We start from the raw sequence: 18559 nt of genomic DNA, 5'->3' as shown, positions 1-18559 counted from the left end.
GCCCCTGGAGTGGAAGATTGTCTTGAAAAAAAAAAGGTATCCTAGAAAATAATGGATTGTTGTCTACTGCTAGGGCATGAGAAAAAGTCTTTGAAAGTCTATATAGAGAAAATTGGGTAGAAGAGAAAAGGAATAAAGAGAAAAGAGTTTTAAGTTGTGTATTACAAAAATATATCCTGTGAGGGGCCACCACCGTATAATGGTGGCCCAGAGCCATGTGCTTAATCTGATGGCAGCCATTTTGTGGATGGGCCGTGTGCTTTTTCCTATTGTTAGCAGCCATTTTGTGGATGGGCCGTGTGCTTTCCTATTGTTAGCAGCCATTTTGTGGATGGAAAAAGTGTTATATCTAATGGTGGCTATTTTGTGGATGGCAAATGTAAATTTGGCGGTGGCCATTTTGTTGGTGAACATCTTAAGGCTACACACCACATCACCAAATCCTTGCTACACAGTAATGACCACTAATGGCCAATACTACAGCGTATTTGTTTACAAACTTGCAAGCTCAAACAGATCTCTGCAGAGATGTAGTATACATCACTCTACAATACACTTTCCATAAAGCTCAAGCTCAAAATGGCTGCCAGCCAGCGTAAAAACGTATTTGTTTACCTTTCCATATAGTGAAAGCTCAAAATGACTGCCTGCCAGTGCAAAAGCGCATTTGTTTACCTTTCCATAAAGCGAAAGCTCAAAATGGCTGCCAGCCAGCCCAAAAGCGTATTTGTGTACCTTTCCATAAAGCGAATGCTCAAAATGGCTGCCAGCCAGCGCAAAAGCGTATTTGTTAACAAACTTGCAAGCTCAAACAGATCTCTGCAGAGATGTAGTATACATCACTCTACAATACACATAAATTTGCATTGCTGCATGGCAGATGAAACAAACAGCACAAAGATAATGCTTACCGTTGATAAGCTGAAAGAGATAGAGAACGAAGACGATGCAGAGTTCTGGATTTCCAAACAGGACGCTCACGTGAGGCTCGTAGGTGGCGGAGGACGCACAAGTGATTGCAAAGGAGTAGAGTTGCAGTTTATATTTTGGAACGCAGCTACAGATGATCCCTGTTATGATCCGGTGGTAGGATCTCAAAACTGACCTGACACATATGACCAGAATACAGGACAAGTTCTGGGGATGTGGAAGCTATACTGACCGCAATCCTGATCCTATCCACAAACACTAAAGGCAGCTGTGGAGCGTTCCTAAAATCCTAGACGCCTCGTTCACAGCCTGAGAAACTGACTACCCCTAGAGAGAAAGCAAAGACCTCACTTGCCTCAGAGAAATAACCCCAAAGTTATAGTCAGCCCCCCACAAATAATAACGGTGAGTTAAGGGGAAAAGACAAACGTAGAAATGAAACAGGTTCAGCAAATGAGGCCCGCTAACACTAGATAGACTGAAAATAGATAGGAGTCTGTGCGGTCAGTACAAAACTATCAAAAATAAACCACGCAGAGAATACAAGAACCCCCACACCGACTCACGATGTGAGGGGCGCACTCTGCACCCCAGAACTAACCAGCCAGCGAAAAATCACATATAAGCAAGCTGGACTGAACTCATCATATACAGAGAAACGTTTTCAAGGAAATAATGAGCAAAATGAACAAACAAACTTAACTTCTCCAGCAGGAGACTGGTCACAAGGAATATTCAGGAGCTCTCAGAAACAGGACTGAATACACCGACAGCAGGCAACAAATGAAGGTCCAGGTGAGTTAAATAGGCCCAGCATAGAAGGAAATGAAGCAGCTGAGCCCAGCATATCGCTAAAGGCCACCAGAGGGAGCCCAAGAACAAACTCACACAGTACCACTCATGACCACAGGAGGGAGCCCGAGAACGGAATTCACAACAGTACCCCCCCTTGAGAAGGGGTCACCGAACCCTCACCAGAGCTCCCAGGCTGATCAGGACGAGCCGAATGAAAGGCACGAACCAAATCGGCCGCATGGACATCGGAGGCGACAACCCAGGAATTATCCTCCTGACCATAGCCCTTCCATTTAACTAAGTACTGAAGCTTCCGTCTCGAAATACGAGAATCCAAGATCTTCTCCACCACATACTCCAACTCCCCCTCGACCAAGACCGGAGCAGGAGGATCAACAGAAGGGACCACAGGCACCACGTATCTCTGCAACAATGACCTATGGAACACATTATGAATGGCAAACGATGTTGGGAGGTTCAACCGAAATGACACAGGGTTGAGGATTTCCAAAATCTTATAACGACCGATGAAACGAGGCTTGAACTTAGGAGAGGAAACCTTCATCGGGACATAACGAGAAGACAACCATACCAAATCCCCCACACAGCGACGGCGGTTAGAAAAGCGCTGAGCCTTCTCCTGGGACAACGTCAAATTGTCCACCACATGGTTCCAAATCTGCTGCAACCTATCCACCACAGAATCCACCCCAGGACAGTCAGAGGGCTCAACCTGACCCGAGGAAAAATGAGGATGAAACGCAGAATTGCAAAAGAACGGTGAAACCAAAGTAGCAGAACTAGCCCGATTATTGAGGGCGAACTCAGCCAATGGCAGAAAAGTCATCCAATCATCCTGATCAGCAGAAACAAAACATCTCAAATAAGTTTCCAAGGTCTGATTAGTTCGTTCGGTTTGGCCATTCGTCTGAGGATGGAAGGCCGATGAAAAAGACAATTCAATGCCCATCTTAGCACAAAAGGACCGCCAAAATCTGGACACAAACTGGGATCCTCTGTCAGACACAATGTTCTCCGGAATACCATGTAAACGAACCACATTCTGAAAAAATAGTGGCACCAAATCAGAAGAGGAAGGCAGCTTAGGCAAGGGTACCAAATGGACCATTTTAGAAAAACGATCACAAACCACCCAGATGACAGACATCCTCTGAGAGACAGAAAGATCCGAAATAAAATCCATGGAAATATGCGTCCAAGGCCTCTTCGGGACAGGCAAAGGCAAAAGCAATCCACTGGCACGAGAACAGCAAGGCTTAGCCCGAGCACAAATCCCACAGGACTGCACAAAGGAACACACATCCCGCGACAAGGAAGGCCACCAAAAGGACCTCGCCACCAAATCCCTGGTACACAATCATAAATCTGTCCAGATACTCTCGGAAGATGTCGTGCATGAAGGACTGAAACACAGAGGGGGCATTAGAAAGCCCAAAAGGCATCACCAAGTACTCAAAATGACCTTCGGGCGTATTAAATGCTGTTTTCCATTCATCGCCCTGCTTTATGCGCACAAGATTATACGCTCCTCGAAGATCTATCTTGGTGAACCAACTGGCCCCCCTAATCCGGGCAAACAGATCGGACAACAGTGCCAAGGGGTACTGAAATTTGACCGTGATGTTATTTAGAAGGCGATAATCTATACAGGGTCTCAGAGAACCATCCTTCTTGGCCACAAAAAAGAACCCCGCACCTAAAGGGGACGAGGATGGGCGAATATGCCCCTTCTCCAAGGACTCCTTTATATAACTCCGCATAGCGGCATGTTCTGGTACAGATAAATCAAAAAGTCGTCCCTTAGGGAACTTACTACCAGGAATCAGATTTATAGCACAATCACAATCCCTATGAGGAGGTAGAGCACTAGATTTGGGCTCATCAAATATATCCTGGTAGTCCGACAAAAATTCAGGGACTTCAGAAGGAGTAGAAGAAGCAATTGACACCAAAGGAGCATCGCCATGAATTCCCTGACAACCCCAACTTGACACAGACATAGCTTTCCAATCCAGGACTGGATTATGAGCCTGCAGCCATGGCAGACCCAACACGACAACATCATGCAAATTATGTAGCACAAGAAAGAGAATCACCTCCTGATGTGCAGGAGCCATGCACATGGTCACTTGGGTCCAGTACTGAGGCTTATTCTTGGCCAATGGCGTAGCATCAATTCCCTTTAGTGGGATAGGGAACTGTAAAGGCTCCAAGATAAAACCACAGCGCCTGGCAAATGACAAATCCATCAAATTCAGGGCGGCACCTGAATCCACAAAAGCCATAACTGAGTAGGATGACAGAGAGCAAATCAAAGTAACAGACAAAATAAATTTAGGTTGTACAGTACCAATGGTGACAGACTTGGCGAACCTTTTTGTGCGCTTAGAACACTCTGAGATAACATGAGTAGAATCACCACAGTAAAAGCACAACCCATTCTGATGTCTGTGGTTTTGCCGTTCAACTCTGGTCAGAATCCTGTCGCATTGCATAGGCTCAGGTTTCTGCTCAGAAAATACCGCCAGATGGTGCACAGGTTTGCGCTCCCGCAAACGCCGATCTATCTGAATGGCCAAAGACATAGACTCATTCAGACCCACAGGCTTGGGGAACCCCATCATAACATCTTTAAGGGCTTCTGAAAGACCCTTTCTGAAAATCGCCGCCAGGGTGCACTCATTCCATTGAGTGAGCACAGACCACTTCCTAAACTTCTGACAGTAAACCTCTGCTTCATCTTGACCCTGAGAGAGAGCCAGCAAAACCTTCTCTGCTTGGTCCACCAGATTAGGTTCCTCATAAAGCACTCCAAGCGCCAGAAAAAACGCATCCACATTTAGCAATGCAGGATCTCCTGGCGCCAGAGAGAATGCCCAATCTTGAGGGTCACCGCGTTACAAAGAAATAACAATTTTAACTTGCTGAACAGAATCACCAGAGGAGCGAGATCTCAGAGAAAGGAATAACTTACAATTATTCTTAAAGTTCAAAAACCTAGATCTATCTCCGGAAAACAGCTCAGGAATTGGTATTTTAGGCTCTGACATAGGACTGCGGACTACATAATCCTGAATGCCCTGTACCCTTGCAGTGAGATGATCCACACTAGAAGACAGACTCTGAATGTCCATATCTGCAGCTGAGTTCAGAACCACCCAGAGATTAAGGGGAGGAGAGAAACTAAACACAGTGCAGAGGAAAAAAAAAAAATGACTTCAGGATTTCTCTTCTCCCTCTTCTGCTGCATTAACACTTTTTGGCCTGCTGTACTGTTATGATCCGGTGGTAGGATCTCAAAACTGACCTGACACATATGACCAGAATATAGGACAAGTTCTGGGGATGTGGAAGCTATACTGACCGCAATCCTGATCCTATCCACAAACACTAAAGGCAGCTGTGGAGCGTTCCTAAAATCCTAGACGCCTCGTTCACAGCCTGAGAAACTGACTACCCCTAGAGAGAAAGCAAAGACCTCACTTGCCTCAGTGAAATAACCCCAAAGTTATAGTCAGCCCCCCACAAATAATAACAGTGAGTTAAGGGGAAAAGACAAACGTAGAAATGAAACAGGTTCAGCAAATGAGGCCCGCTAACACTAGATAGACTGAAAATAGATAGGAGTCTGTGCGGTCAGTACAAAACTATCAAAAATAAACCACGCAGAGAATACAAGAACCCCCACACCGACTCACGATGTGAGGGGCGCACTCTGCACCCCAGAACTAACCAGCCAGCAAAAAATCACATATAAGCAAGCTGGACTGAACTCATCATATACAGAGAAATGTTTTCAAGGAAATAATGAGCAAAATGAACAAACAAACTTAACTTCTCCAGCAGGAGACTGGTCACAAGGAATATTCAGGAGCTCTCAGAAACAGGACTGAATACACCGACAGCAGGCAACAAATGAAGGTCCAGGTGAGTTAAATAGGCCCAGCATAGAAGGAAATGAAGCAGCTGAGCCCAGCATATCGCTAAAGGCCACCAGAGGGAGCCCAAGAACAAACTCACACAGTACCACTCATGACCACAGGAGGGAGCCCGAGAACGGAATTCACAACAGTACCCCCCCTTGAGAAGGGGTCACCGAACCCTCACCAGAGCTCCCAGGCTGATCAGGACGAGCCGAATGAAAGGCACGAACCAAATCGGCCGCATGGACATCGGAGGCGACAACCCAGGAATTATCCTCCTGACCATAGCCCTTCCATTTAACTAAGTACTGAAGCTTCCGTCTCGAAATACGAGAATCCAAGATCTTCTCCACCACATACTCCAACTCCCCCTCGACCAAGACCGGAGCAGGAGGATCAACAGAAGGGACCACAGGCACCACGTATCTCTGCAACAATGACCTATGGAACACATTATGAATGGCAAACGATGTTGGGAGGTTCAACCGAAATGACACAGGGTTGAGGATTTCCAAAATCTTATAACGACCGATGAAACGAGGCTTGAACTTAGGAGAGGAAACCTTCATCGGGACATAACGAGAAGACAACCATACCAAATCCCCCACACAGCGACGGCGGTTAGAAAAGCGCTGAGCCTTCTCCTGGGACAACGTCAAATTGTCCACCACATGGTTCCAAATCTGCTGCAACCTATCCACCACAGAATCCACCCCAGGACAGTCAGAGGGCTCAACCTGACCCGAGGAAAAATGAGGATGAAACGCAGAATTGCAAAAGAACGGTGAAACCAAAGTAGCAGAACTAGCCCGATTATTGAGGGCGAACTCAGCCAATGGCAGAAAAGTCATCCAATCATCCTGATCAGCAGAAACAAAACATCTCAAATAAGTTTCCAAGGTCTGATTAGTTCGTTCGGTTTGGCCATTCGTCTGAGGATGGAAGGCCGATGAAAAAGACAATTCAATGCCCATCTTAGCACAAAAGGACCGCCAAAATCTGGACACAAACTGGGATCCTCTGTCAGACACAATGTTCTCCGGAATACCATGTAAACGAACCACATTCTGAAAAAATAGTGGCACCAAATCAGAAGAAGAAGGCAGCTTAGGCAAGGGTACCAAATGGACCATTTTAGAAAAACGATCACAAACCACCCAGATGACAGACATCCTCTGAGAGACAGAAAGATCCGAAATAAAATCCATGGAAATATGCGTCCAAGGCCTCTTCGGGACAGGCAAAGGCAAAAGCAATCCACTGGCACGAGAACAGCAAGGCTTAGCCCGAGCACAAATCCCACAGGACTGCACAAAGGAACACACATCCCGCGACAAGGAAGGCCACCAAAAGGACCTCGCCACCAAATCCCTGGTACACAATCATAAATCTGTCCAGATACTCTCGGAAGATGTCGTGCATGAAGGACTGAAACACAGAGGGGGCATTAGAAAGCCCAAAAGGCATCACCAAGTACTCAAAATGACCTTCGGGCGTATTAAATGCTGTTTTCCATTCATCGCCCTGCTTTATGCGCACAAGATTATACGCTCCTCGAAGATCTATCTTGGTGAACCAACTGGCCCCCCTAATCCGGGCAAACAGATCGGACAACAGTGCCAAGGGGTACTGAAATTTGACCGTGATGTTATTTAGAAGGCGATAATCTATACAGGGTCTCAGAGAACCATCCTTCTTGGCCACAAAAAAGAACCCCGCACCTAAAGGGGACGAGGATGGGCGAATATGCCCCTTCTCCAAGGACTCCTTTATATAACTCCGCATAGCGGCATGTTCTGGTACAGATAAATCAAAAAGTCGTCCCTTAGGGAACTTACTACCAGGAATCAGATTTATAGCACAATCACAATCCCTATGAGGAGGTAGAGCACTAGATTTGGGCTCATCAAATATATCCTGGTAGTCCGACAAAAATTCAGGGACTTCAGAAGGAGTAGAAGAAGCAATTGACACCAAAGGAGCATCGCCATGAATTCCCTGACAACCCCAACTTGACACAGACATAGCTTTCCAATCCAGGACTGGATTATGAGCCTGCAGCCATGGCAGACCCAACACGACAACATCATGCAAATTATGTAGCACAAGAAAGAGAATCACCTCCTGATGTGCAGGAGCCATGCACATGGTCACTTGGGTCCAGTACTGAGGCTTATTCTTGGCCAATGGCGTAGCATCAATTCCCTTTAGTGGGATAGGGAACTGTAAAGGCTCCAAGATAAAACCACAGCGCCTGGCAAATGACAAATCCATCAAATTCAGGGCGGCACCTGAATCCACAAAAGCCATAACTGAGTAGGATGACAGAGAGCAAATCAAAGTAACAGACAAAATAAATTTAGGTTGTACAGTACCAATGGTGACAGACTTGGCGAACCTTTTTGTGCGCTTAGAACACTCTGAGATAACATGAGTAGAATCACCACAGTAAAAGCACAACCCATTCTGATGTCTGTGGTTTTGCCGTTCAACTCTGGTCAGAATCCTGTCGCATTGCATAGGCTCAGGTTTCTGCTCAGAAAATACCGCCAGATGGTGCACAGGTTTGCGCTCCCGCAAACGCCGATCTATCTGAATGGCCAAAGACATAGACTCATTCAGACCCACAGGCTTGGGGAACCCCATCATAACATCTTTAAGGGCTTCTGAAAGACCCTTTCTGAAAATCGCCGCCAGGGTGCACTCATTCCATTGAGTGAGCACAGACCACTTCCTAAACTTCTGACAGTAAACCTCTGCTTCATCTTGACCCTGAGAGAGAGCCAGCAAAACCTTCTCTGCTTGGTCCACCAGATTAGGTTCCTCATAAAGCACTCCAAGCGCCAGAAAAAACGCATCCACATTTAGCAATGCAGGATCTCCTGGCGCCAGAGAGAATGCCCAATCTTGAGGGTCACCGCGTTACAAAGAAATAACAATTTTAACTTGCTGAACAGAATCACCAGAGGAGCGAGATCTCAGAGAAAGGAATAACTTACAATTATTCTTAAAGTTCAAAAACCTAGATCTATCTCCGGAAAACAGCTCAGGAATTGGTATTTTAGGCTCTGACATAGGACTGCGGACTACATAATCCTGAATGCCCTGTACCCTTGCAGTGAGATGATCCACACTAGAAGACAGACTCTGAATGTCCATATCTGCAGCTGAGTTCAGAACCACCCAGAGATTAAGGGGAGGAGAGAAACTAAACACAGTGCAGAGGAAAAAAAAAAAATGACTTCAGGATTTCTCTTCTCCCTCTTCTGCTGCATTAACACTTTTTGGCCTGCTGTACTGTTATGATCCGGTGGTAGGATCTCAAAACTGACCTGACACATATGACCAGAATATAGGACAAGTTCTGGGGATGTGGAAGCTATACTGACCGCAATCCTGATCCTATCCACAAACACTAAAGGCAGCTGTGGAGCGTTCCTAAAATCCTAGACGCCTCGTTCACAGCCTGAGAAACTGACTACCCCTAGAGAGAAAGCAAAGACCTCACTTGCCTCAGTGAAATAACCCCAAAGTTATAGTCAGCCCCCCACAAATAATAACAGTGAGTTAAGGGGAAAAGACAAACGTAGAAATGAAACAGGTTCAGCAAATGAGGCCCGCTAACACTAGATAGACTGAAAATAGATAGGAGTCTGTGCGGTCAGTACAAAACTATCAAAAATAAACCACGCAGAGAATACAAGAACCCCCACACCGACTCACGATGTGAGGGGCGCACTCTGCACCCCAGAACTAACCAGCCAGCAAAAAATCACATATAAGCAAGCTGGACTGAACTCATCATATACAGAGAAATGTTTTCAAGGAAATAATGAGCAAAATGAACAAACAAACTTAACTTCTCCAGCAGGAGACTGGTCACAAGGAATATTCAGGAGCTCTCAGAAACAGGACTGAATACACCGACAGCAGGCAACAAATGAAGGTCCAGGTGAGTTAAATAGGCCCAGCATAGAAGGAAATGAAGCAGCTGAGCCCAGAATATATCGCTAAAGGCCACCAGAGGGAGCCCAAGAACAAACTCACACAGTACCACTCATGACCACAGGAGGGAGCACGAGAACGGAATTCACAACAGATCCCGCTGTGGCCTATCAGCGTTCACAGGGAGATGCCCAGCTACCATTGTTCCTGCTGCAAGTTCCCTCCCAGGCCGTCGCGGCTGAGGGTGTCTCCTTTTGTAATGTAACATGCCTATCTGACTAAAAGGAGACGCTGCGACGCCCCCTATGCTCGTTGCTGGCATCGTTGCTTTTGATGTCAAACATGACGATACACGCCGACCTGACGACAAAATAAAGTTCTGGACTTCTAGCTCCGACCAGCGATGGCACAGCGGGATCCAGATCGCTGCTGCGTGTCAAACACAATGAGATCGCTATCCAGGACTCTGCAACGTCACGGATCGTTGTCGTTCTCGTTGCAAAGTTGCTGAGTGTGAAGGTACCTTTAGGCTATACAGTGGGTACGGAAAGTATTCAGACCCCTTTAAATTTTTCACTCTTTGTTTCATTGCAGCCATTTGGTAAATTCAAAAAAGGTAATTTGTTTTCACATTAATGTACGCTCCGCATCCCATCTTGACTGAAAAAAAACAGAAATGTAGAAATTTTTGCAAATTTATTAAAAAAGAAGAACTGAAATATCACATGGTTATAAGTATTCAGACCCTTTGCTCAATATTGAGTAGAAGCACCCTTTTGAGCTAGTACAGCCATGAGTCTTCTTGTGAATGATGCAACACGTTTTTCTCACCTGGATTTGGGGATCCTCTGCCATCCTTCCTTGCAGATCCTCTCTCGTTCCGTCAGGTTGGATGATGAATGATGGTGGACAACCTTTTTCAGGTCTCCCCAGAAACGCTCAATTGGGTTTAAGTCAGGGCTCTGGCTGGGCCAGTCAAGAATGGTCACAGAGTTGTTGTTTTTTTTTCAGTCAAGATGGTGTGCATAGTGTATATTAATGAGAATAAAATTAACCCACTATAAATCCTAAAATTGCCCCTGCTTTTCCTGATCCCCTCCTTTCTAGATCCTGTGAAAGTCCCCCTTCCCTGCACTTGGCTACACAAGATCATCTGAGGCAATATCTCCAAGGCATCAAAGGGAAGTCTGCATGGCAATACCTTAGATCATGAGCTTGCTCTCTGGCTGGCTTGAATTTTCAGTAATGTGTGAAATTTTTATTTTGTGATCTGTGCAAATTAACCAATATGCCACGACCTGCGAATTTCAAGAAATTAAACTCAAAGACAATTTGCAGAAGATTGATCTGCTCATCTCTATAAAGTATTTGTCATGCTGTATACAGGCCTTATACCTTGCATACACATAAATAATGACAATAGTGCAGGAATATGAGCAAGCTGAAATTATCTAGCAGAGACGTGTGCATTTAGTTTTAATTTAATCACCATCTTTTGTATGGTTTTGTTAATTTGTTTTTGATTTGGATCCTGGTTTGAGATTTGAAACACATTATTAGTATTAATATGCTTCTTAATCTTTTCCTAGAAACGAACATTTACAACCCTACCATGTCAGAAGAAGAATACTCATTTCTAAAGATAAGAAGGACTTCAAGAAAGATGAAACTGATGAAGCAGAGCACTCCCATAACAACATTCTATATGAACAGTTTACCAACAGTAAGTGAATGTGAAGAAGATACCTACCTTGCCAATTCTAAAATGGAGACAGAACAAGTAAAAGATATTATAACTAAATTGCCAATTAATTCTGGAGAAACTGGCATTTTTTCAAGAAACTTATCTCCACTTCTGGTTACTGAAAACTTAGCAGAATCTCAAAGCCTCAGAGTTGAAGATTCACCAAGAGATTTATTGAATGCAAAGCAGAATGAAAATGCCAACCTGGAGGTTTCCATCAGTCGTTCTTTTTCAAGGACCCCTAAGGAATATTCTAAGAAAAAAAAACATGAAAAGCTACTCATAGTAAGTATGCACAATATGTAATGTAGCAATATTTTTGCATCATTATCTTGCTATAGCAGCATTCTGGCTATGTGTCACTGAATAATACAATGGAAAATGGTTGTCAAACAATGAGGCCAATATGCAAGACAAAAATGCAAGATAAAAAATCATAGAAAAATATGGTTGACATTATGAGTGACCTGTATACAGTATATACTGTGTAAATGTTTGTATGCAATATTTATGATGTGTGTGTATATAGTATACATTTTTTTGTGTATGAATGGTTTACACTCTGGGAAGAAACAGCTGCTTTGGCATCTATCCAACACCCAACAGGTATTGGTCACATTTCCAATTCTAATAATGGGAATACCTATACCATATTAGACAGTTGCTTTGGCAATTGTCCTTAGTTGTATGCAAGACAAAGTGAGAAGCCCCATTAAAGTGTTATTCCCAAGGAAGTAGGTTAAAAACTTTATAGAATAGAGAATAACTTACTGATTGCTGGGATTCAATCACTGGGACTCTCAGTGATCTGCAGAGCTCTTTTTTGAATGGAACATGGGGTGCAGATGCTTAACCTCAGCTTGCTTCATTCATTGTCTATAGCACTGGTGGAAATAATCTAGGTTCTTCACTCAATATTCTTGGTGAGTCCCATAGAAAATAAATGGAGTGGAGGTCGAGCATTCTCCCTTCTGCTCCATTCGGGATGGGCTTTGTAGAGTCTGGCTTTCTATTCAATGGGGTCACTACGGTCAGATTCCCAGCGCTCCAATAAGAGATCCTCTATCTTGGGAGATACTATACTAGATTGTGGCCCGATTCTAATGCATCGGGTATTCTAGAATATGCATGTCCCCGTAGTATATGGACAATGATGATTCCAGAATTCGCAGCAGACTGCTCGTCGCTGATTGGTCGAGGCAACCTTTATGACATCATCGTCGCCATGCTGTGCCCGTCGCTGATTGGTCGAGGCCTGGCGGGACGCGGGATTTCCAGGACAGACAGACAGACAGAAAAACTCTTATATATATAATTGTCTAAGGGTTTTCTGTCTGTCCTGGAAATTCCGCGTCTCTGATTGGTCGAGGCCGCCTGGGCCTCGACCAATCAATCAGCGACGGGCACAGTATCGACGTAGGTGTCATAATGGTTGCCATGGCGACGATGATGTCATAAAGGTTGCCTCGACCAATCAGCGACGGGCACAGTCTGCTGCGAATTCTGGAATCATCATTGTCCATATACTACGGGGACATGCATATTCTAGAATACCCGATGCGTTAGAATCGGGCCACAATCTAGTATATATATATATATATATATACACTCACTGGCCAATTTATTAGGTACACCTGTCCAACTTCTTGTTAACACTTAATTTCTAATCAGCCAATCACATGGCGGCAACTCAGTGCATTTAGGCATGTAGACATGGTCAAGACAATCTCCTGCAGTTCAAACCGAGCATCAGTATGGGGAAGAAAGGTGATTTGAGTGCCTTTGAACGTGGCATGGTTGTTGGTGCCAGAAGGGCTGGTCTGAGTATTTCAGAAACTGCTGATCTACTGGGATTTTCACGCACAACCATCTCTAGGGTTTACAGAGAATGGTCCGAAAAAGAAAAAAAATCCAGTGAGCGGCAGTTCTGTGGGCGGAAATGCCTTGTTGATGCCAGAGGTCAGAGGAGAATGGGCAGACTGGTTCGAGCTGATAGAAAGGCAACAGTGACTCAAATCGCCACCCGTTACAACCAAGGTAGGCCTAAGAGCATCTCTGAACGCACAGTGCGTCGAACTTTGAGGCAGATGGGCTACAGCAGCAGAAGACCACACCGGGTACCACTCCTTTCAGCTAAGAACAGGAAACTGAGGCTACAATTTGTACAAGCTCATCGAAATTGGACAGTAGAAGATTGGAAAAACGTTGCTTGGTCTGATGAGTCTCGATTTCTGCTGCGACATTCGGATGGTAGGGTCAGAATTTGGCGTAAACAACATGAAAGCATGGATCCATCCTGCCTTGTATGGAGCATCTTTGGGATGTGCAGCCGACAAATCTGCGGCAACTGTGTGATGCCATCATGTCAATATGGACCAAAATCTCTGAGGAATGCTTCCAGCACCTTGTTGAATCTATGCCACGAAGAATTGAGGCAGTTCTGAAGGCAAAAGGGGGTCCAACCCGTTACTAGCATGGTGTACCTAATAAAGTGGCCGGTGAGTGTATATATATATATATATATATATATATATATATATATATATATATATATATATATATATATATATATATATATATATATATATATATATATATATATATATATATACAGTACAGACCAAAAGTTTGGTCATACCTTCTCATTTAAAGATTTTTCTGTATTTTCATGACTATGAAAATTGTAAATTCACACTGAAGGCATCAAAACTGTGAATTAACACATGTGGAATTAAATACTAAACAAAAAAGTGTGAAACAACTGAAAATATGTTTTATATTCTAGGTTCTTCAAAGTAGCCACCTTTTGCTTTGATGACTGCTTTGCACACTCTTGGCATTCTCTTGATGAGCTTCAAGAGGTAGTCACCGGGAATGGTTTTCACTTCATAGGTGTGCCCTGTCAGGTTTAATAAGTGGGATTTCTTGCCTTATAAATGGGGTTGGGACCATCAGTTGTGTTGAGCAGAAAACTGGTGGATACACAGCTGATAGTCCTACTGAATAGACTGTTAGAATTTGTATTATGGCAAGAAAAAATCAGCTAAGTAAACAAAAACGAGTGGCCATCATTACTTTAAGAAATGAAGGTCAGTCAGTCCGAAAAATTGGGAAAACTTTGAAAGTGTCCCCAAGTGCAGTTGCAAAAACCATCAAGCACTACGAGGCTCACACAAGGACCGCCCCAGAAAAGGAAGACCAAGAGTCACCTCTGCTTCTGAGGATAAGTTTATCCAAGTCACCAGCCTCAGAAATTGCAGGTTAACAGCAGCTCAGATTAGAGACCAGGTCAATGCCACACAGAGTTCTAGCAGCAGACACATCTCTACAACAACTGTTAAGAGGAGACTTTGTGCAGCAGGCCTTCATGGTAAAATAGCTGCTAGGAAACCACTGATAAGAACAGGCAACAAGATGAAGAGACTTGTTTGGGCTAAACAACACAAGGAATGGACATTAGACCAGTGGAAATCTGTGCTTTAGTCTGATAAATCCTAATTTGAGATCTTAGCTTCCAACCACCGTGTCTTTGTGCGATTCAGAAAAGGTGAATGGATGGACTCTACATGCCTGGTTCCCATCGTGAAGCATGGAGGAGGAGGTGTGATGGTTCGTTGCTGGTGACACTGTTTGATGCCTTCAGTGTGAATGTACAATTTTCATAGTCATGAAAATAAAAAAAATCTTTAAATGAGAAGGTGTGTCCAAACTTTTGGTCTGTACTGTGTATATATATATATATATATATATATATACACTCACCGGCCACTTTATTAGGTACACCTGTCCAACTTCTTGTTAACACTTAATTTCTAATCAGCCAATCACATGGCGGCAACTCAGTGCATTTAGGCATGTAGACATGGTCAAGACAATCTCCTGCAGTTCAAACCGAGCATCAGTATGGGGAAGAAAGGTGATTTGAGTGCCTTTGAACGTGGCATGGTTGTTGGTGCCAGAAGGGCTGGTCTGAGTATTTCAGAAACTGCTGATCTACTGGGATTTTCACGCACAACCATCTCTAGGGTTTACAGAGAATGGTCCGAAAAAGAAAAAAAATCCAGTGAGCGGCAGTTCTGTGGGCGGAAATGCCTTGTTGATGCCAGAGGTCAGAGGAGAATGGGCAGACTGGTTCGAGCTGATAGAAAGGCAACAGTGACTCAAATCGCCACCCGTTGCAACCAAGGTAGGTCTAAGAGCATCTCTGAACGCACAGTGCGTCGAACTTTGAGGCAGATGGGCTACAGCAGCAGAAGACCACACCGGGTACCACTCCTTTCAGCTAAGAACAGGAAACTGAGGCTACAATTTGTACAAGCTCATCGAAATTGGACAGTAGAAGATTGGAAAAACGTTGCTTGGTCTGATGAGTCTCGATTTCTGCTGCGACATTCGGATGGTAGGGTCAGAATTTGGCGTAAACAACATGAAAGCATGGATCCATCCTGCCTTGTATGGAGCATCTTTGGGATGTGCAGCCGACAAATCTGCGGCAACTGTGTGATGCCATCATGTCAATATGGACCAAAATCTCTGAGGAATGCTTCCAGCACCTTGTTGAATCTATGCCACGAAGAATTGAGGCAGTTCTGAAGGCAAAAGGGGGTCCAACCCGTTACTAGCATGGTGTACCTAATAAAGTGGCCGGTGAGTGTATATATACACTGCAGGTGGGGACCACAGACCACATCTCAGCAGCAATACTTTCTCGCTGATGTTTTCGTCACTATTGAATGCTGGTTGTGCTTTAACACTCGTGGCAGTATGAGACGGACGCTACAACCCACGCAAGTGGCTCAGGTAGTGAAGCTCATCCAGGATGGCACATCAATTCGAGCTGTGTCAAGAAGGTTTGCTGTCTCTGTCAGCGTAGTGTCCAGAGGCTGGAGGCGCTACCATGAGACAGGCCAGTACACCAGGAGATGTAGAGGGGGCCGTAGGAGGGCAACAACCAAGCAGCAGGACTGCTACCTCAGCCTTTGTGCAAGGAGGAACAGGAGGAGCACTGCTAGAGCCCTGCAAAATGACCTCCAGCAGGCCACAAATATGCATGTGTCTGCACAAATGGTTAGAAACCGATTCCATGAGGATGGTTTGAGTGCCCGATGTCCACAGATGGGGGTTGTGCTCACAGCCCAACACCGTGCAGGACGATTGGCATTTGCCACAGAACACCAGGATTGGCAAATTCGCCACTGGTGCCCTGTGCTCTTCACAGATGAAAGCAGGTTTACACTGAGCACATGTGACAGATGTGACGGAGTCTGGAGACCTTGTGGAGAGCGATCTGCTGCCTACAATATCCTTCAGCATGACAGGTTTGGCAGTAGGTCAGTAATGGTGTGGGGTGGCATTTCTTTGGAGGGCCACACAGCCCTCCATGTGCTCATCAGAGGTAGCCTGACTGCCATTAGGTACCGAGATGAGATCCTCAGACACCTTGTGAGACCATATGCTGGTGCGGTTGGCCCTGGATTCCTCCTAATGCAGGACAATGCCAGACCTCATGTGGCTGGCGTGTGTCAGTAGTTCCTGCAAGATGAAGGCATTGAAGCTATGGACTGGCCCACCAGTTCTCCAGACCAAAATCCAATTGAACACATCTGGGACATCATGTCTCGCACCATCCACCAATGCCACGTTACACCACAGACTGTGCAGGAGTTGGCGGATGCTTTAGTCGAGGTCTGGGAGGAGATCCCTCAGGAGACCATCCGCCACCTCATCAGGAGTATGCCCAGGCATTGTAAGGAGGTCATACAGGCATGTGAAGGCCACACACTACTGTGCATAATTTCCTTGTCTTGAGGCATTTCCACTGAAGTTGGATCAGCCTCTAATTTGATTTTCCACTTTGATTTTGAGTATCATTCCAAATGCAGACCTCCGTGGGATATTTATTTTGATTTACATTGATCATTTTTATGTTTTATTTTTCTCAACATATTCCACTATTGTAGTTCGCTATGAAAATAAAAGCCCATGCCAGGTTTTCTTAAACCTGCCTTGGGCAAATAGCTTGTCCAAGACCAAACTTACTTTTATTTTGCACTGCAATCACAGCTATATCTGTGACTGCAATGCACTCCAGCGGCCTTAATACGCTTTAATGCACACACTGGTGGACACATAGCGACCCTCGCATATAACACCTGTCACTGCCTTACAACAGTTAAAAGGTAACATTTCCTACATGTTTACTTCACATCAGCACAATTTTGGAACAATTTTTTTTTTATTAGGATGTTATAAGGGTTAAAATTTGACCAGCGATTTTTCATTTTTCCAACAAAATTTACAAGACCATTTTTTTAGGGACCACATTACATTTGAAGTCACTTTGAAGGGTCTATATGATTTGAGATACCCAAAAGTGACAGCATTCTAAAAACTGAACCACTCATGGTGCTGAAAACCACATTCAAGAAGTTTGTTAACCCTTCAGGCGCTTAACAGAAATTTTTTGAATGTGGAAAAAAAATTAACATTTTACTTTTATTCACAAAGAATTTACTTCACATACAATTTTTGTTTTATTTTGACATGGGTAACAGGACAAAATGAACCCCAAAATTTGTTGTGAAACCCCATATGAGGAAGTAAACCACTGTTTGGGAGCCACTGCAGGGCTCGGAAGGGAAGGAGAGTCATTTAACTTTTTTAGTGGAAAATTTTGTGTAATCATCAGCGCTCCAATAAGAGATCCTCTATCTTGGGAGATACTATACTAGATTGTGGCCCGATTCTAATGCATCGGGTATTCTAGAATATGCATGTCCCCGTAGTATATGGACAATGATGATTCCAGAATTCGCAGCAGACTGCTCGTCGCTGATTGGTCGAGGCAACCTTTATGACATCATCGTCGCCATGCTGTGCCCGTCGCTGATTGGTCGAGGCCTGGCGGGACGCGGGATTTCCAGGACAGACAGACAGACAGAAAAACTCTTATATATATAATTGTCTAAGGGTTTTCTGTCTGTCCTGGAAATTCCGCGTCTCTGATTGGTCGAGGCCGCCTGGGCCTCGACCAATCAATCAGCGACGGGCACAGTATCGACGTAGGTGTCATAATGGTTGCCATGGCGACGATGATGTCATAAAGGTTGCCTCGACCAATCAGCGACGGGCACAGTCTGCTGCGAATTCTGGAATCATCATTGTCCATATACTACGGGGACATGCATATTCTAGAATACCC

The 18559-nt window shown here is 44.6% G+C and overlaps 1 long non-coding RNA gene across 1 annotated transcript in view; it reads left to right on the top strand.

Moving 5' to 3' along the window:
- The window catches only part of LOC143781061 (uncharacterized), a 34548-nt gene extending 22905 nt beyond the window's left edge, over positions 1–11643 (top strand). Inside the window, exon 2 of the long non-coding RNA XR_013216525.1 lies at positions 11204–11643. This is a non-coding gene — a long non-coding RNA (uncharacterized LOC143781061). The remainder of the gene's footprint in view (positions 1–11203) is intronic.
- Positions 11644–18559: the final 6916 nt, after the last annotated feature.

The sequence above is a fragment of the Ranitomeya variabilis genome, chromosome 6 (genome assembly GCF_051348905.1).
Source record: "Ranitomeya variabilis isolate aRanVar5 chromosome 6, aRanVar5.hap1, whole genome shotgun sequence".
Lineage (NCBI taxonomy): Eukaryota > Metazoa > Chordata > Amphibia > Anura > Dendrobatidae > Ranitomeya > Ranitomeya variabilis.
Note: the sequence above shows the minus strand (reverse complement) of the source record. Positions and strands in the feature narration are given on the sequence as shown.